Raw genomic sequence first — 21,314 nt, 5'->3', positions numbered from 1 at the left:
TACCGCCTCCTCCCTCCTTCTCCCATTCCTCCCTCCCTCCTTCCTCTCTCCCTCCCTCCCTCTCTCCACCCATCCATCCTTCCTTCCCTCCCTCCCTTTCTCCAGTCCCCCTGGAGGCTCCTATGAATGTGGGTGTGATGCTGCTCAACAGTTCAGCCATCAGGGTAACGTGGGAAGCAGTGGACCAAGAGACTGTCAGAGGACACCTGCTTGGATATAAGGTAACTTGCACCTTCAACATGTTTGTCTCCAGCTCTGGCACTGAAATAGCTTACACTACAAGAAAGATACAATGACTGTCAAGGTCTATGCAATTTGAATAACTCATGAACTCATGAATAGTCTCATTTCCTGTGTCCCCTTTACTCCTTCCCCCCTCTGTGTGTCATATCAACATCATAACCATGACATTATGGCTACATAGAGATTTATAACCCTTTATAACCTCTTCCCTCCCAGATCCATCTGCCGAGGTTTGGCTCCAGGGGCCACCACCGGGGCCGCATACATTACATATCATAAACATTACATTATAGCTACATAGAGATACATAGAGCATTATAACAGCTTATAACCTTCCTCCTCTACCCTCTCTCCTCACCAGATCCACCTGACGAGGTTTGGCTCCAGGGGCCACCACCGGGGCCGCATACATTACATATCATAAACATTACATTATAGCTACATAGAGATACATAGAGCATTATAACAGCTTATAACCTTCCTCCTCTACCCTCTCTCCTCACCAGATCCATCTGCCGAGGTTTGGCTCCAGGGGCCACCACCGGGGCCGCATACATTACATATCATAAACATTACATTATAGCTACATAGAGATACATAGAGCATTATAACAGCTTATAACCTTCCTCCTCTACCCTCTCTCCTCACCAGATCCACCTGACGAGGTTTGGCTCCAGGGGCCACCACCGAGGCCGCAGGGCCAGAGAGCCAGAGACCAGTGTGGTGGTGGAGACAGGGCCCAATGAGGAGAACAGGGTCCTGGGGGGCCTCAGACCCTACTCTCACTACGCCTTCACCGTCACTGTGTTCAACAGCAAGGGAGAGGGGCCCCCCTCCGAGACCATGTCCTTCGAAACCGACGAGGGAGGTGAGAGAAAGGGAGAGGTGGGAGAGATGAGGGAGGCAGGTGTGAAGGAATGGATAGGTGAAATAGAAAAAAGGTCAAATAAAGCAAAGCAGTGTTACATCTGGGGAAAGATACATAACTAAAGACAAGAATGGAGTGACATTGGGCTTTGATGTGTGTGTAATGGAGACAGATAGAGACAGTGTACACTGCAGTGGAAGCATACTCTAATCAAGTGTGTCTGTGTCCCTGTCAGCTCCTGGCCCCCCCATGTCCTTACTCCTGGACAGCCCTGCAGACACGGAGATGACCCTGCACTGGACACCTCCTGCCCAACCCAACGGGGTTCTCAAAGGATACCTGCTGCAGTACCAACAGAGTGGTTACCTTTCTACACCTCTCCCCCTTATCTGGCTAGATTTAATTAGACAAGGGTAGTCTAGTAATCTATTGATGTGCCCTTGAGCAAGGCACTTAACCCTAATTGCTCCTGTAAATGACTAAAATGTCAATGTACTTGTGGGTTCAACTGACTGTCAAAGCAAGTCTTCACGTCTCGAATCTGCTTCTTTGTCTTGTTGAAGACAACAGTGCTACTTATTATCATATGGTATCATTGATCTATCTCTAACCCTGTTGTTTCACAGTGACATATTGTTGATGTATTACCAGTCACTTCTACAGATGGCTAGTGGATAATATATCAATCATATTCCATCAATCCATCAGAAGCCAATGTCCCCTAAGGGAAAGTCAGAGCCAAACCTATATAACGTTATAGACCATTCCTCAAATTCTGTCAGAGACAAATGTTATTCACCGTTCTACTTCTCCTCTCTATTCCCCTGTAGTCGTGAAGAGTGATGACAGCCCGATGCAGGTGGAGACCATAGACGACCACAAGGTCACTCACCTGACCCTGAAGCAGCTGGACCCCCACAGCCGCTACCGCTTCTACCTGAGGGGGCGCACCTCAGCCGGGGACGGAGAGCCTATCATCAGGGAGGGCGCCACCACACTGGACGGAGGTAGTACTTCAGGAGGATTATTTACATTAACACACCGAGAGGGTTACACCAACAAGCTGATTGATTGATTAATTGATTGGTCGATTGATTAATTGATTGTTTGATGGATTGACAGCCCATCACCAGGCAGGGCGCCACCACACTGGACGGAGGCAGTACTGCAGGAGGATTAGAATTAGAAAAACGTTTTTGTCCACACAATGTGGAAATGTGTCTTCCGGCTGCACAGACATAAAAAAAAACAGACATTAAAACATACTGTTTACTGGTGGATTTATCACGCTGTGGTTACATTGTGGAGTATTAGGAGTTAAGTAATATTATCACACTGACTGAGAGGGCTAACACTAACAGGATACGGACGGTGAAAGACATTCTAACTCAGTGATTCTCACGAAACTGGCACTTGACCCCCCAAAATATTAATCCTCTTGGATCACTAAGATTAGGATCTGTAGCTCAATTGGTAGAGCATGGCGCCTGTAACGCAAGGGTAGTGGGTTCGATCCCTGGGACCACCCATACGTAAAAATGTATGCGCACATGACTGTAAGTCGCTTTGGATAAAAGCGTCTGCTAAATGGCATATTATTATTATCTATTTCATAATTATTGTTATGTTTATTGATAAAATATTATGCATTCTACCACAATTTCCACAACTAGCAATGTCGAAGTTCCAAAAAAGTTATATACAAATCTAATATTTTTTAACATTGCTTACCTAATTAAAAGGCTTGAGGTAAACATAGCAATGAAAACAAATATATTTCTAATTTAATTCTAAACTTTTCTTTTGTAATTTATCTCATTATGGCAACACATTTCCTTTTCTGAATCTTGTTGGGAAAAAAAATATGAAAAAAAGGCACTTCTGATTAAGCCAAAATGACTAAAGTACACATTTTATTTTTCCTAATATTTCATAAATATTGGTGCTTATGGTAATGATAAGCAGGTTTCTGAGATGAGCATGCATGTTTCGGTAATGAGTGTTGCAAAGTTTGCCATTGAAAAACTGTACTGAGCTCTATTAGAGATTCAGTAACCCAATACATCATCAATCTGTCATTTGTTAATTCCAACTGACTTGCATAATACTGAAATCACTGATCTTAATAAAATTGATTAAAATATCCCTTATTTTAGTATAATCATAAGTACTGTAATCAGGGATGAAAGTAGATGTAATTTCTTACTGGTATGGGACACCCACGTGTGCGCACACATTTTTTAAAATACTACAAAAATTACAGGGTAGCCTACTCTGCTGACACTGACAAACAGATCAATAAAAACGATGTTGTCTGATCCATATAATGGGCCTACGAAAAGGGGAGACACAAATACAATATGACGTCCATCTAACCTGGAGGAGGAAATTATTGTCCAATGATATGGCCAATGTTCTCTGCTCGTGCCAATAAGATAGGCTTTTGTTCGCTCAATTAAGTTAAGAATTTTGATAACTAAAAGACAGATTGGAGTCTTTTCATTTTCATCTCTTTATAGCAAAAGGAGTATTTCTGTCTGTAATAAAGGCCTTTTGTGGGGAAAACTCCTTCTGATTGGCTGGGCCTGGCTCCCCAGTGGGTGGGCCTGGCTGCCAAGTGGGTGGACCTATGGCCTCCAAAGCCCACCCATTTCTGCACCCCTGCCCAGTCATGTGAAATCCATAGATTAGGGCCTAGTTAATTTATTTCAATTGACTGATTTCCTTATATGAACTGTAACTCAGTAAAATCTTTGAAATTGTTTCATGTTGCGTTTATATCTTTGTTCAGTATATTTAGTATTTGCAGCGCACTCTGCCCTCCCAACTGTAGGCTATGCGATTTAAAACAATCCACAGCTTCTTTTAAAGAAGCTAATGATCCTCTGTGGCCAAATCATGCTTTCTGGTGTAGTAGCCAATTTTAAATGATTTTTATTTATTTCTGTATAGACAGGAGTAAGCTAATTAGGCTATATAATTTTGGCAATTTAATTCAATTTACTTTAGGGAAAGCTTAGATTCCTCTAGCCTTATGGACACACCGCCTATGCCTTTTATAATAATCATAATATAATATGCCATTTAGCAGACGCTTTTATCCAAAGCGACTTACAGTCATGCGTGCATAAATGTTTGTGTATGGGTGGTCCCGGGGATCGAACGCACTACCTTGGCGTTACAAGCGCCGTGCTCTACCAGCTGAGCTACAGTATATGTATAAACACAACCAGTCATGATGTTTTCATCTGATTGTCAAAAACTTAAAAAAGGTGCTCCTGTAGGCTACTGTAGTGGACCGAGTGGCGCAGCGGTCTAAGACACTGCGGCTAGAGGCGTCACTACAGATCCGGGTTCGATCCCGGGCTGTATCACAACTGGCCGTGATCGGGAGTCCCATAGGTCGGCGTACAATTGGCCTAGCGTCGTTCCGGTTAGGGAAGGGTTTGGCCGGAGTACGCCGTTATTGTAAATAATAATTTGTTCTTAACTGACTTGCCTAGTTAAATAAAACCCGCACATTCGTTCACTCACACAATAATTTCAGCATCCAAACCCAACAGTGCACTGTTGAATGGAAAGAGACATCACCTAGCCTACGTGTAGTGTAACGAAATTCTGCGATTGTCATTAGGCCTACACTTGTAGCCTGAATTGATGGATCCACTGTTGTCAACGCGCACCAAACAGGTTTCCCTCAAGAATTTCCCTGTATTTAGCGCCATCCATCATTCCTTCAATTCTGACCAGTTTCCCAGTCCCTGCTGATGAAAAACATCCCCACAGCATGATGCTGCCACCACCATGCTTCACTGTGGGGATGGTGTTCTCGGGGTGATGAGAGGTGTTGGCTTTGCGCCAGATATAGTGTTTTCTTGATGGCCAAAAAGCTCAATTTTAGTGTCATCTGACCAGAATACCTTCTTCCATATGTTTGGGGAGTCTCCCACATGCCTTTTGGCGAACACCAAATGTGTTTGCTTATTTTTTTCTTTAAGCAATGGCTTTTTTCTGGCCACTCTTCCATAAAGCCCAGCTCTGTGAAGTGTATTGCTTAAAGTGGTCCTATGGACAGATACTCCAATCTCTGCTGTGTAGCATTGCAGCTCCTTCAGGGTTATCTTTGGTCTCTTTGTTGCCTCTCTGATTAATGCCCTCCTTGCTTGGTCCGTGAGTTTTGGTGGGCAGCCCTCTTTTGGCAGGTGTGTTGTGGTGCCATATTCTTTAAAAAAATGTATAATGGATTTAATGGTGCTCCGTGGGATGTTCAAAGTTTCAGATATTTTTTTTATAACCCAACCCTGATCTGTACTTCTCCACAACTTTGTCCCTGACCTGTTTGGAGAGCTCCTTGGTCTTCATGGTGCCGCCCCTTGCTTAGTGGTGTTGCAGACTCTGGAGCCTTCCAGAACAGGTGTATACAGTGGGGAAAAATAGTCATTTACATTGACATTTTAGTCATTTAGCAGACGTTCTTATCCAGAGCGACTTACAGTTGCATACATTATTTTTTTATACTGTCCCCCCATGGGAATCGAACCCACAACCCTGGCGTTGCAAACGCCATGCTCTACCAACTGAGCTACATCCCTGCCGGCCATTCCCTCCCCTACCCTGGACGACGCTGGGCCAATTGTGCGCCGCCCCATGGGTCTCCCGGTCACGGCCGGCTACGACAGAACCTGGATTCGAACCAGGATCTCTAGTGGCACAGCTAGCACTGCAATGCAGTGCCTTAGACCAGTCAGCCACCATTTGTGCATGTTCTCCCACTTAAAAAGATGAGAGAGGCCTGTAATCTTCACCTATACACGTCAACTATGACAGACAAATTTAGATTTTTCCCCCAGAAAATCACATTGTAGGATTTTTAATGAATTTATTTGCAAATTATGGTGGAAAATAAGTATTTGGTCACCTACAAACAAGCATGATTTCTGGCTCTCACAGACCTGTAACTTCTTCTTTAAGAGGCTCCTCTGTCCTCCACTCGTTACCTGTATTAATGGCACCTGTTTGAAATTGTCCTCAGTATAAAAGACACCTGTTCACAACCTCAAACAGTCACACTCCAAACTCCACTATGGCCAAGACCAAAGAGCTGTCAAAGGACACCAGAAACAAAATTGTAGACCTGCACCAGGCTGGGAAGACGGAATCTGCAATAGGTAAGCAGCTTGGTTTGAAGAAATCAACTGTGGGAGCAATTATTAGGAAATGGAAGACATACAAGACCACTGATAATCTCCCTCGATCTGGGGCTCCACGCAAGATCTCTCCCCGTGGGGTCAAAATGATCACAAGAACGGTGAGCAAAAATCCCAGAACCACACGGGGGGACCTAGTGAATGACCTGCAGAGAGCTGGGACCAAAGTAACAAAGCCTACCATCAGTAACACACTACGCCGCCAGGGACTCAAATCCTGCAGTGCCAGACGTGTCCCCCTGCTTAAGCCTGTACATGTCCAGGCCCATCTGAAGTTTGCTAGAGTGCATTTGGATGATCCAGAAGAGGATTGGGAGAATGTCATATGGTCAGATGAAACCAAAATATAACTTTTTGGCAAAAACTCAACTCGTCGTGTTTGGAGGACAAAGAATGCTGAGTTGCATCCAAAGAACACCATACCTACTGTGAAGCATGGGGGTGGAAACATCATGCTTTGGGGCTGTTTTTCTGCAAAGGGACCAGGACGACTGATCCGTGTAAAGGAAAGAATGAATGGGGCCATGTATCGTGAGATTTTGAGTGAAAACCTCCTTCCATCAGCAAGGGCATTGCATTGAAAATGAAACGTGGCTGGGTCTTTCAGCATGACAATGATCCCAAACACACCGCCCTGGCAACGAAGGAGTGGCTTCGTAAGAAGCATTTCAAGGTCCTGGAGTGGCCTAGCCAGTCTCCAGATCTCAACCCCATAGAAAATCTTTGGAGGGAGTTGAAAGTCCGTGTTGCCCAGCGACAGCCCCAAAACATCACTGCTCTAGAGGAGATCTGCATGGAGGAATGGGCCAAAATACCAGCAACAGTGTGTGAAAACCTTGTGAAGACTTACAGAAAAAGTTTGACCTGTGTCATTGCCAACAAAGGGTATATAACAAAGTATTGAGAAACTTTTGTTATTGACCAAATACTTATTTTCCACCATAATTTGCAAATAAATTCATTAAAAATCCTACAATGTGATTTTCTGGATTTTCTTTTCTCATTTTGTCTGTCATAGTTGACGTGTACCTATGATGAAAATTACAGGCTTCTCTCATCTTTTTAAGTGGGAGAACTTGCACAATTGGTGGCTGACTAAATACTTTTTTCCCCCACTGTATATAATGAGATCATGTGACAGAGCATTTGACACTTAGATTGCACACAGGTGGACTTTATTTAACTAATTATGTGATTTCTGAAGGTAATTGGTTGCACCAGATCTTATTTAGGGGCTTCATAGCGAAGGGGGTGAATACATATGCACACACCAGTTTTCTGTAATTAATTTTTTGAATTTTTTTCATTTCACTTCACCAATTTGGACTATTTTGTGTATGTCCATTACATTAAATCCAAATAAAAATCCATTTAAATTACAGGTTGTAATGCAACAAAATAGGAAAAACGCCAAGGGGTATGAATACTTTTGTAAGGCACTGTAGAGGTTGTTTGAGAATAAGATCCTCATTCTGAAGGCATAATAAAGAAACTAAGGACTGCTCCTCTACATGATGTATCATGGGTGAATAAAACTTTGATTGGAATTTTTACAGCAACTTGAAAAAGTGTTACGGTAATGAGAAACATGTCTACAGACACTGTGTTTTTATGTAATAAATATTATAGTTTCATGTAAACTTCAACTAGTATACATTTTTTATGATTTATGGACAAACAACAGCAACATATTTTGTGTTTTATTCAAATGAGTTTGGTTTTTCTAAAGTAACATTTTATGAAATGACCTGAGTATTTAATCCGGACGCATTTTGGTAAAAATGCCATATCATTTTGGCAAAAATGTAAAATGTATTTAAAATAAGACACTGTGCCATAAACCAGACATCTTAGTCTTCAGAATGATAGTTGATTGTTGCAGATGCATCATGGTTTTCTAACTCAATTTGCTACTGCCATGGTTAAAACTGGTTTCATGATAATCACCCTAACCCCTTCTATACCCATTCCAGCTCCTCCGTCCAACATCAGCTTGTCTGTAGGAGAGAAGTCTGTTAACCTGAGCTGGGTGCCAGGACAGAGACACAGGAGTGTGGGCTTCCAGGTCCAATACCTCAATAAGCAAGGTACCTCCGAGCTTTGTGTTTGTGTGTGTTGGTGTGTGTGTGTGTGTTTGTGTGTGTGTGTGTGTTTGTGTGTTTGTGTTTGTGTGTGTTTGTGTGTGTTTGTTTGTGTGTGTGTGTGTGTGCATGTGTGTGCGTGTGCATGTGTGCGTGTGTGTGTGACTGCAGAGACACAGGAGTGTTGGCTTCCAGGTCCAATACCTCAACTAGAACAATACACTACCAGCTGACCAACAGTATGACTGTGGGAACACCGAACTCATTTGTAAAACGTGAAATGTAAACATAGTCATAGTCTCTCTGGAGGAGACTATAAAACATAACTTCACTCCCCTGTCTGTAAGAACAAGAAGGAAAAGTTCATATTTTTGTCTATTTCCATGTATAAACAAATAAAGTGTTTATTTTGTCTTCAGGCGGTGGGAAGTGGAAGCAGTCTGAGAAGCTGAACTCGTCTGCATCGTTCTACCAGCTGAAAGGTCTAACCCCAGGGTCACAGTACCGCCTCAGATTCACCTTCAGCAACAATGCCTTCTGGGAGACGGAGATCAGGACAAAGGGAGCAGGTACCGGAGACAGTACACACACACACACACACACACACCTAGGCACGCTGCATGCACACACACACTCACACCTTCAGCAACAACGCCTTCTGGGAGACTGAAAACCGAGGGAGCAGGTAGGAATCACAGGCTGTACACACACCTAGATGCAGACACACACACACACACACACACACACACACACACACACACACACACCTTCAGCAACAATACCTTCTGGGAGACGGAGATCAGGACCGAGGGAGCAGGTAGAGACACCATCAGTTGCACGAGGCACGAACACACCAAAACACACACACATACGCAGACACGTACACACACCAGAGGAGGCTGGTGGGAGGAGCAATAGTAGGACGGTCTCATTGTAATGGCTGGAATGGGGTCAACGGAGTCAAACACTCCATAGCCACCCTCTCTTCTTAATCTCTTCTCTTCTTTTCATCTCTCTCCGATCCCCTGCTACGACCCTCTCTCCCTTTCACTCGCCCTCCCTCTCTCCCTCACTAGGGGTGATGGATGTGCAGACAGGCTTTGCTACTCAGGGCTGGTTCATTGGGCTCGTGACCGCCATCGTGCTGTTGCTGCTGGTACTGCTAATTCTCTGCTTCATCAAGAGGCGCAAAGGGGGAAAGTATTCAGGTAGGTGTAAATATAACAAATCAAATCAAATTGTATTTGTCACATGCGCCGAATACAACAGGTGTAGACCTTACAGTGAAATGCTTACAACAACACCAGATACCAGATAAACCACGTCAGGTCTAACAAATCACATATACAGTCGTGGTCAAAAGTTTTGAGAATGACACAAATATTAATTTTCACAAAGTCTGCTGCCTCAGTTTTTATGATGGCAATTTGCATATACTCCAGAATGTTATGAAGAGTGATCAGATGAATTGCAATTAATTGCAAAGTCCCTCTTTGCCATGAAAATGAATTTAATCCCAAAAAAACATTTCCACTGCATTTCAGCCCTGCCACAAAAGGACCAGCTGACATCATGTCAGTGATTCTCTTGTTAATACAGGTGAGAGTGTTGACGAGGACAAGGCTGGAGATCACTCTGTCATGCTGATTGAGTTAGAATAACAGACTGGAAGCTTTAAAAGGAGGGTGGTGCTTGAAATCATTGTTCTTCCTCTGTTAACCATGGTTACCTGCAAGGAAACACGTACCGTCATCATTGCTTTGCACAAAAAGGGCTTCACAGGCAAGGATATTGCTGCTAGTAAGATTGCACCTAAATCAACCATTTATCGGATCATCAAGAACTTCAAGGAGAGAGGTTAAATTGTTGTGAAGAAGGCTTCAGGGCGCCCAAGAAAGTCCAGCAAGCGCCAGGACCGTCTCCTAAAGTTGATTCAGATGCGGGATCGGGGCACCACCAGTGCAGAGCTTGCTCAGGAATGGCAGCAGGCAGGTGTGAGTGCATCTGCACGCACAGTGAGGCGAAGACTTTTGGAGGATGGCCTGGTGTCAAGAAGGGCAGCGAGGAAGCCACTTCTCTCCAGGAAAAACTACAGGGACAGACTGATATTCTGCAAAGGGTACAGGGATTGGACTGCTGAGGACTGAGGTAAAGTCATTTTCTCTGATGAATCCCCTTTCCGATTGTTTGGGGCATCCGGAAAACACCTTGTCTGGAGAAGACAAGGTGAGCGCAACCATCAGTCCTGTGTCATGCCAACAGTAAAGCATCCTAAGACCATTCATGTGTGGGGTTGCTTCTCAGCCAAAGGAGTGGGCTTACTCACAATCTTGCCTAAGAACACAGCCATGAATAAAGAATGGTACCAACAAATCCTCAGAGAGCAACTTCTCCCAACCATCCAAGAACAGTTTGGTGACGAACATTGCCTTTTCCAGCATGATGGAGCACCTTGCCATAAGGCAAAAGTGATAACTAAGTGGCTCGGGGAACAAAACATCAACATTTTGGGTCCATGGCCAGGAAACTCCCCAGACCTTAATCCCATTGAGGCGGGTGGACAAACAAAAACACACAAATTCTGACAAACTCCAAGCATTGATTATGCAAGAATGGGCTGCCATCAGTCAGGATGTGGCCCAGAAGTTAATTGACAGCATGCCAGGGCGGATTACAGAGGTCTTGAAAAAGAAGGGTCAACACTGCAAATATTGACTCTTTGCATAAACTTAATGTATTTGTCAATAAAAGCCTTTGACACTTATGGAATGCTTGTAATTATACTTCAGTATACCATAGTAACATCTGACAAAAATATCTAAAAACACTGACGCAGCAAACTTTGTGAAGACCAATACTTGTGTTATTCTCAAAACTTTTGACCACGACTGTACTGTAGAATGTAGTTTCTAACAAATTGCATATATTACAGTAGGTAGTTCTAACAAACCACATACACAAGATAGTAAGGAAGTAGCCTTGCAGGAGCCTTGGCTGTTTCTGTAGCTTGAGACAGCTTGATGTACAAGTACACCCCATGTCAATCGCAGGGCCTTACCCCTAATCATTCTCCTTAATGCTGAGTGCCAAGCAGAGACGCATCGGGTTCCATTTTTACAGTCTTTGGTATGACTTGGCTGGGAATCAAACTTCCAATATCAGGGCAGACACTCTAACCACAAGGCCACTGAGTTGGGCCATACCCGATTGTTTGTGAGAAACCCTATATGCCAGGTAGTTTCTGACAAATCACATTACATGTAACAGACCAGGTCGCTCTAAGAAAGCACAACACATAGCCTCTATATTGCTCTGATGCTAGTTCACTACCTGGCCAGTGTCTACCAAACCCTAAGCCATCCACTAGCTTAGAAAGGAGCTTCTACTGATTAATGAACAGATACTGAAATTCAATAATCTCTCTCTCTCTCTCCCCCCCCCCCCCCCCCCCCCCCTCTCCCCCCTCCCTCCCTCCCCCTCTCTCTCTCAGTCAAAGATAAGGAGGAGGGTCAGGTAGACTCTGAGGCACGCCCTATGAAGGATGAAACATTCGGAGAGTACAGGTTGGCCTGTCTAATCAGATGATAAATTGATTATTATGCATTGATCATCTGTTAATATCCCTTCAAGCCTGTAGATTATATAATCATTGAATATTAGCACAGACTTAAAAGGATAGTTTACCCAAGTTACAAAATGACATATTGGTTTCCTTACCCTGTAAGCAGTCTTTGGACAAGGTAAGACAGCAATCCATCTTTTGGCTTTGTTCACCTGGCTGCTGTCATGAAAATGCTAATTTAAGATTATTATTTTTTTAAACAATGCAAGTCAATACCCCCCAAATTAGCATTTTTTTAATGTCATGCCAAAATCAACATGATCGCTTTGATTCCCTGATTGAAAATATAAAAGTATGTTTTTATCCCAACCTCGTGTTCATTACTGTTCCTCTTTCCCCTAATGCTTTCCCCTGCTTTGCCAGATCTCTAGAAAGGTATACTGTAAGGTGCTCTACTGTGCATGCATTCCCTGCAACTGAGTCGAAATAGTGAATGTTTTTTGTAGAGGCTCTCCCATTTATCCTCTCCTTTCCCCAGTATACCTAGCCAATACCCTTCCTATGGCTGTGTGATACAATACAATGTCTGACCTTGGTATGTGAGGTTGGTGGCACCTTAATTGGGGAGGACGGGCTTGTGGTAATGGCTGGAGCGGAATCAGTGGAATGGTATCAAATACATCAAACACATGGTTTGATGCCATTCCATTTTCTCAGTTCCAGCCATTATTATGAGCTGTCCTCCCCTCAGCAGCCTCCACTGGTGAACCACCCACACATAGTAACAATCTTTCCCACCTACCAACCTCCTTTCACGTCCCTCTTTCTCTCTCTTTCTTTCTATACCTCTCTATCTGTCTTTCTCTACCCCCTCCCTCTCTCTCAATTTTTCCCTCTGTCCCTCCATCCTGTAGTGACAATGAGGAGAAGCGGACAGCCAGCCAGCCGTCTCTGTGTGATGAGAGCAAGCTGGATGGCTATAACAACGGTAGCATTGCTGTAACCGAGGTGAACATGGAAGACTCCCTGGTCAGCCAGTACAGCCGGCCCAGCGAAGCCACCCCGGACCCGGGCACACTGCAGGAAAGCTCCCCTCTCAATCCCACCCCCACCACCAACGGCCTGCCCAACTCGGCCGCCATTTTAGATTAGGCTAGTTAGTTAGAGGTGGCCATTTTAGATTAACGGTTACTAAGGCAATGGGACTGTCTGTCAGACCAAAACATCTCTGTCAACCACGTCAGGTACAGTACAACATGTCAACAATACAAACATGCCCACTGCCCACCCACTCCTAGCTATCAATAATACATGGGTTTATCTACTTGACTGACTTTTCCATCCATAAACTCACTGACTATATGATCAATATACTACTGACCATTCAGATACATCTGTTATTCAACAATGTTATCTCTCCATCTGACCATTTTTTTTGGGGGGGGGGGGGGGGTTGGCAATCAGTTTTGCTTATATTTTCTCATTTTTGAACTATTATTATTTTTTTATAATTTGCATATATGAGATTATTCATATTTTGATTTTTTTCTCCATAAATCAAGATAATCATAATTTTAGCCAGGTCTTCATACTATAAATAAATTGGATGCTTAAGAGAAAGAGTTAGCTGTTGAAATGCTGTATAGCAAGCAAGCAAGTCAGTGTATATATGTGCATTACGTCTCTCTATCTAGCCATATACAGTATTATAGATCTGTACTACATGTTCACTATGAGTTCCAGTGCCTACTGGCCCTCTACACAGAGCACCAGATTACATCCTTACTCTATTCCTCTCTACTCCGCTCCTCTCTACTCTCTACTCTACTCCACTCTACTCCTCTCTACTCCTCTCTACTCCTCTCTACTCTCTACTCTACTCCACTCTACTCCTCTCTACTCCTCTCTACTCTCTACTCCACTCTACTCCTCTCTACTCCTCTCTACTCCGCTCCACTCTACTCCTCTCTACTCCTCTCTACTCTACTCCACTCTACTCCTCTCTGCTCCGCTCCTCTCTACTCCTCTGTACTTTACTCCACTCTACTCCTCTCTACTCCGCTCCACTCTACTCCTCTCTACTCCGCTCCTCTCTACTCCTCTGTACTTTACTCCTCTCTACTCCTCTCTACTCCTCTCTACTCTACTCCTCTCTACTCCTCTCTACTCCTCTCTACTCTACTCCACTCTACTCCTCTCTACTCCTCTCTACTCCGCTCCACTCTACTCCTCTCTACTCCTCTCTACTCTACTCCACTCTACTCCTCTCTACGCTCCTCTCTACTCTACTCCACTCTACTCCTCTCTACTCCTCTCTACTCCTCTGTATTTTACTCCACTCTACTCCTCTCTACTCCTCTCTACTCTACTCCACTCTACTCCTCTCTACTCCGCTCCTCTCTACTCTACTCCACTCTACTCCTCTCTACTCCTCTCTACTCCTCTGTATTTTACTCCACTCTACTCCTCTCTACTCCTCTCTACTCCTCTCTACTCTACTCCTCTCTACTCCTCTCTACTCCGCTCCTCTCTACTCTACTCCTCTCTACTCCACTCTACTCCTCTACTCCTCTCTACTCCGCTCCACTCTACTCCTCTGTACTTTACTCCTCTCTACTCCTCTGTACTTTACTCCTCTCTACTCTACTCCACTCTACTCCTCTCCTCTCTACTCTCTACTCTACTCCACTCTACTCCTCTCTACTCCGCTCCACTCTACTCCTCTCTACTCCTCTCTGCTCCGCTCCTCTCTACTCCTCTGTACTTTACTCCACTCTACTCCTCTCTACTCCTCTCTACTCCGCTCCACTCTACTCCTCTCTACTCCTCTCTACTCCGCTCCTCTCTACTCTACTCCTCTCTACTCCTCTCTACTCCGCTCCACTCTACTCCTCTCTACTCCTCTCTACTCCGCTCCTCTCTACTCTACTCCTCTCTACTCCTCTCTACTCCTCTCTATTCCGCTCCTCTCTACTCCTCTGTACTTTACTCCTCTCTACTCCTCTCTACTCCTCTCTACTCCTCTCTACTCTACTCCTCTCTACTCCTCTCTACTCTACTCCACTCTACTCCTCTCTACTCCTCTCTACTCTACTCCACTCTACTCCTCTCTACTCCTCTCTACTCTACTCCACTCTACTCCTCTCCTCTCTACTCTCTACTCTACTCCACTCTACTCCTCTCTACTCCGCTCCACTCTACTCCTCTCTACTCCTCTCTGCTCCGCTCCTCTCTACTCCTCTGTACTTTACCCCACTCTACTCCTCTCTACTCCTCTCTACTCCGCTCCTCTCTACTCCTCTCTACTCCGCTCCACTCTACTCCTCTCTACTCCTCTCTACTCCGCTCCTTTCTACTCTACTCCACTCTTCTCTACTCCTCTCTACTCTACTTCTCTCTACTCTACTGTACTCTACTCTCTCCTTTTCACCACAAGTGTGACGTCATTATTGGTATGATATTGTAATTTATATGTAGACCTCTTTGTGTACTAGCTTTCTGTATCTATTCTGTCTGTGTCTCTTTCTACGGTGTATTAAACTATGTCAGCTGATAAATGTAATCTTTCCCATACCTCTTCATGTCATAGTATAACATAACATAACACTACTGCACGCCATAATGTGTGGTAGGGAGCAGTAGTTCTATATATTTACAGCTAGCTGGGAGTGAAATACACAGAAGCACGGACACACACACACACACACACACACACACACACACACACACACACACACACACACACACACACACACACACACACACACACACACACACACTCTCTCTCTCTCTCTCTCGATATTCCTTTCAGGCCCTGAACAATGCACGCTGGCAATCCAAAACAGGCTTACCTGATCAGCAGATTGGGCTGAAAGGCAAACGCGTAGATTGGTAGCTTTTTGCATCTAATGTATAGGATGTATTCTTTGTAGGGCTGGGTGGAAATAATATTTACATGCCAAAAACCCTTTGTTTTGAATCAGACAACGGTCGGAATGATGACAAGAAGCAGACAGAAACAATAATTTAGAGAAAAGGAGAACAGAGGTATTTATATAGGAGAAGAAAGAGATATAGAAAGATGTCACTGAATGTAAATACAACCCAACATATGAGTTTGTTTGATAAAAATGTGTGGGTTTTAAAACTCTGTCTTAAGTTTACTTTAAAGTTTACTTAAAAAGTCATTAAATGTTTTATTTGTTTTGTAACAACAAACCTATGAATTCATATTTTCCTGCTTTGACAAATAATGATGGTGATTTGGCTGTTTAAAATGTATTGTTAATAGTAAAGAAAAAAACTAAAAGGCAAAAAAGAAATCCTCACACCATTCCTTGAATCGCAAACGCTCTAAAAGAAAACAAAAAATATACATTTTACATCACTAGTAGTAGAAGTGCGCATGTGAGACTTGGTTTTGGATGTCGAGATTAATCAGTAGCTAATGTCATTTTAAAATATACAGTAGAATCAAAACCAACCTATTGAAAGCAGAGGTTAAAAGTAGGTTCATGTTCATCATGTACATCAATGTTTTGTTTCCTGACTTTAAAGGGGCACTTCACCAATTTGTTAAGTGTCCTTTTAAGCATTGCAGTCCAGTGAGTATCTGTTGAGAGTCTATGTACTGTGTCTGAAAAGGCAACTTATTCCCTATATAGTGCACTGATTTTGGGAATAGGTTGCCATTTCGTACACTTTTTTGTGCTGAGGCAGTGTGATGATGATGAGGCAGGGAGGGATGCAGTGAGCTAGCTTGTGATGAAGCACCACAGGGAGCATATGCAATGTGCTGGCTCTGCTCTCACTGCTCACCCAGTCAAACTAGCCTACAGTCTATTCTAAGACAGACCCAGGTTAAAATAAGATTATTTTTATTTTAAAGAAGAGTTTGATTGGGCCTGCCTGGATTGCCGGATGGGCGGAGACCAAGGTTTGCACTTTTGGGACTACTCTATTGGTTCCATTGAGCCAGGCAATCTCAATCAAGCACAGCTTTAAGTATTTGAGAGAAAGCGAATGCTATTTGAACCCAGGTCTGACTGCAAGCCAAGCTGTTACTGTTCAGTGCATCCCCAGGGACATGGGATAGAGAAATGGGATTGTCTCTGGCTGGCAGAAAGACAGTAGGTCTGAACAAGAGGTTTGAGGTTTGAGTGAGCCCAGCTCCCTGTAGTTTGCTGTTACAGACACACTCAGGACAAAAACATTTCTTTTTAGAAATCTATTTTCATATGGGAATGATAAAATGACAAAATGAAGTAATATGCCAATTATTCTATCACAACTATGGTTTGCGTCACAAATGGCACCCTATTAGTGCACTACTTATGACCAGAGCCCTATGTGTTCAGAAAAATACCCACATGCCCTAGTCAAAAGTAGTGCACTATATGGGGAATAGGAGCGCCAATAGTGACACAGCCTATCTAGCTGCTAACCATCTGTGTTTGTCATGGTGTGTTGTCAGGACAAACGTTTGCTTTGAATGAGTGAACTACTGAACACACAGATACTCACTCTACTGCCTGCCTGCCTGCCTTTCTATCTATCTGGCTCTGCTTTGCTTCCTACGTGGTCAGTGAGGGGATCGACTAAACCAGGGTTAGCGCTAGCGTTTGGTTCTTTCCCCTCTGATTTTTATACTTACAACATAAAATCAAATAAAAAAAGTGATATATAGACGAGAATGACAGCAGCAGCTTCTTTAGGACATGACATTTATGGATTTACATTCATGATGGAGGGAGGGGAGGGATACTGTGTATTTCACTGCCTGAGGGGAGACAGAGTGCCTGTGTGTGCTTTGTTTGGGTTGCACCATTAGCAAAAATGGAACTGGGGGACCAGGGGATTGGAAGGTACAGTAGTGTATTCATACCCTGGTCCCAGATCGGTTTGGGTTGTATAGCAAACTCCTATGGTTATTATCATGCTAAAGTCATAGGAGTTGGCAAGACAGCACAAACTGATCTGGGACTGGGCTAGTGTGTTCGTGCCATTGGTTGAGACTGAAGTGGACGGGGTTTGGTTAGGGAGCGGGTCACTGTATGGAGGGGGTCTTGTACTGTATGTTATGGGTCCAATGACAATGTAACTATCTGCATTATGAATCAGCTACTTGTAACTAAATATGTGATTGATTAAATAAATAAAGAACTTGGAACAATCTGAACCAAAAGAGGCGTCATTGGGTTGTGTCATCATTAGAATCACTCATAGCATCGATGTCTAAAGATGGTGACATGCATGTTTATCTTGAAAAGATAAGCGAAATTAGATACTGACCACTACACATGAAACATAAAAGAATAGCTAGATAGTCATGGTGTCCATTTTATACCTAAAATACAGCTCCTGAGAGAATAAGTTGCAGAACACTGCAACATTTGACCTAGTGACTAAATCTTAGGGATAAAAGACAAGAAAACATATAATGTATGCCTATATCATAAACTTTATTTTCTTGTTGTGTTGTGCCTATCATCTGAATTTGAGATCCAGTATTGTGTGGTGAGTCTGTGCTGGTGATCCCCCTCAGCGTGAGCTGCTGCTGAGCTGGGTGAAGTACTGGGCCGTGGGCCGGTTGGTGTACAGCTGCTTGGCCAGGTACTGCTGACTGGTGGAGACAAGATGGTTCAAATACACTGTCACAGTCTGTTTTACAATAAAACTGTCTCTCTTTTTATGTGAAAACTCAGACTTTCAATTCTTTCACCATGTACGGTATCTCTTTGTACTTTGACAGTAACGTGTTTGTGTGTCTCTGTTGTGTATGTTTATGTGGCAAGATATCTCTCACCAAGTATCAAATCAAATCAAATTGTATTTGCCACATGCACCGAATACAACAGGTGTAGACATTACCGTGAAATACTTACTTACAGCCCTTACCCAACAATGCATTTATTTTTTTATAAAAAAGTAAAATAAAACAACAACAAAAAAGTGTTGAGAAAAAAAGAGCAGAAGTGAAATAAAATAACAGTAGGGAGGCTATATACAGGGGGGTATCAGTGCAGAGTCAATGTGCGGGGGCACCGGCTAGTTGAGGTAGATTAGGTAATATGTACATGTGGGTAGAGTTAAAGTGACTATGCATAAATAATTAACAGAGTAGCAGCAGCGTAAAAAGATGGGGTGGGGGGGCAGTGCAAATAGTCTGGGTAGCCATGATTAGCTGTTCAGGAGTCTTATGGCTTGGGGGTAGAAGCTGTTGAGCAGCCTTAGGGACCTAGACTTGGTGCTCCGGTACCGCTTGCCATGCGGTAGCAGAGAGAACAGTCTATGACTAGGGTGGCTGGAGTCTTTGACAATTTTGAGGGCCTTCCTCTGACACCGCCTGGTATAGAGGTCCTGGATGGCAGGAAGCTTGGCCCCAGTGATGTACTGGGCTGTACGCACTACCCTCTGTAGTGCCTTGCGGTCGGAGGCCGAGCAGTTGCCATACCAGGCGGTGATGCAACCAGTCAGGATGCTCTCGAAGAAAGAATGTAAGGAGTGAAGTGTCTCAGTGTGGTTGCGTTCTATGCTTACTGTTTGCGCTGCTCTCTGGCCAGCTGTTCGTCGTATCGGTCAATCTCAATCCTCCTCCTTCTGCAGCTCCATTGCTCTCCTCTCCTCCTCTTCGCCATGTCTGGTCTGCTCCATGCATTGGAAGTCCCAGGCAGCGTCTCTCTGCTTTTCGCTCTCCCTTAGTCTCTAAAATGTCATTTGGGAAAACAGGAGAAATATGAGAAAGGGTGAAGATCCAAGGAGTTCATGATGAGAACTGTAGATGAATCAACAATGATGATTGTTTTATCTTTATGGTTGTGAGATAGACAATCTTATCTCTATGGTTGTGAGACAGACAATCGTATCTCTATGGTTGTGAGACAGACAATCTTATCTCTATGGTTGTGAGATAGACAATCTTATCTCTATGGTTGTGAAATAGACAATCTTATCTCTATGGTTGTGAGACAATCTTATTTCTTTGATCACAACAATCAATAGAACCTCTATGAATGTGCTCTCTTTGAGCTGCATGCTAATTTTGAACTGATTTTACTATATATATATATATGTGTCAATTAAAGATTTGCACTAAAATTAAAGTAAACGTTTACAGGTAGCCAAGGTTCTCAGTACCTCTCTCTCTAGACCAGGGGTGTCAAACTCATTTTAGCTCAGGGGCCACATGGAGGAAAATCTATTCCCAAGTGGGCCGGACCGGTAAAATCATGGTATATATAACTTAAAAACAACAACTTCAGATTGTTTTCTTTGTTTTAATACTATCAACATAAAACATAAAGCTGGAGCCTGAGGACAGTGTGTCCAAAATAGTACAAGCACAACATCACTATTAATCATAAAACACCTCAAGTTTATTTGAAAATTCTAAAGAAAAAGAACACACAAACACACAATGCCTCAGTGATTCACAGAACTGTTTCACAGATCACAGAACTATATCAGGGTGTCATTTCTCAGGCAGAAATGTAGATACAAATAATGAAATCCTGTTCCCCAAACAAGTGCAAGAACCACAGAGTCAAGAATAGGTTAAATATACAAATAAATTAAAATCAATTAAAAACAATAGCACATCAACATAAAAACATATAAACATAAAGCTGGAGCCTGAGGACAGTGTGTCCAACAGCACAACATCACTATTAATCATAAAACACCTCAAGTTATTTGAAATTCTGAGGACAAACAACACACAATGCCTCAGTGATTCACAGAAGTATATCACAGATCACAGAACTATATCAGGGTGTCTCATGCAGCACTTTAAGTGGGGTTGCATAGTTTATTTGACTCCTGATACCTGGCATCTTTTAGCTTTCACCAGCGCATCAATATCAGGCGTCACATCCTGAGTGGCAGCCAACTTCAGGATGTGATTCAAGTGCTTGTGCGTGAGCCTTGAGCGCAGCTTTGTTTTATTTATGCTCATTACAGAGAACTTGCTCACAAAGATATGTGGTTCCAAACATGCACAACAGTTTTGCAGCGAGGGCTGTCAAGTTGGGGTAACCTGGCAAGAGATTCTGATAAAATGTGTCCAAGCCAGCTGCAGCAAATTTGCCCTTCAAATCCGAGTCACACTGCAAGTCTATTATTTCAAGTTGGATGCTGACGGGCAGATCAGAGGGATTCACGGTTAATGGCGAACAAAAAACGTTGAAGTCTTTCTCCAGTTCACCAAAAATCTGAAAGCGTTGCTCAAACTCCCTTAACAGTCCCGTTATTTTATCTTTGAACCGCTTCATGTCTGCCACATGTTGGGTCGCGCACACATTTTTCAGACAGGGGAAGTGAGCTGCATCACCACCGGCGAGTTGCGTCTCCCACAA

This window comes from Coregonus lavaretus, assembly GCF_964263955.1.
Source record: "Coregonus lavaretus genome assembly, chromosome: 20".
In the NCBI taxonomy this organism is placed as follows: domain Eukaryota; kingdom Metazoa; phylum Chordata; class Actinopteri; order Salmoniformes; family Salmonidae; genus Coregonus; species Coregonus lavaretus.
The sequence above is the reverse complement of the archived record's forward strand: the minus strand, read 5'-3'. Positions refer to the sequence as shown.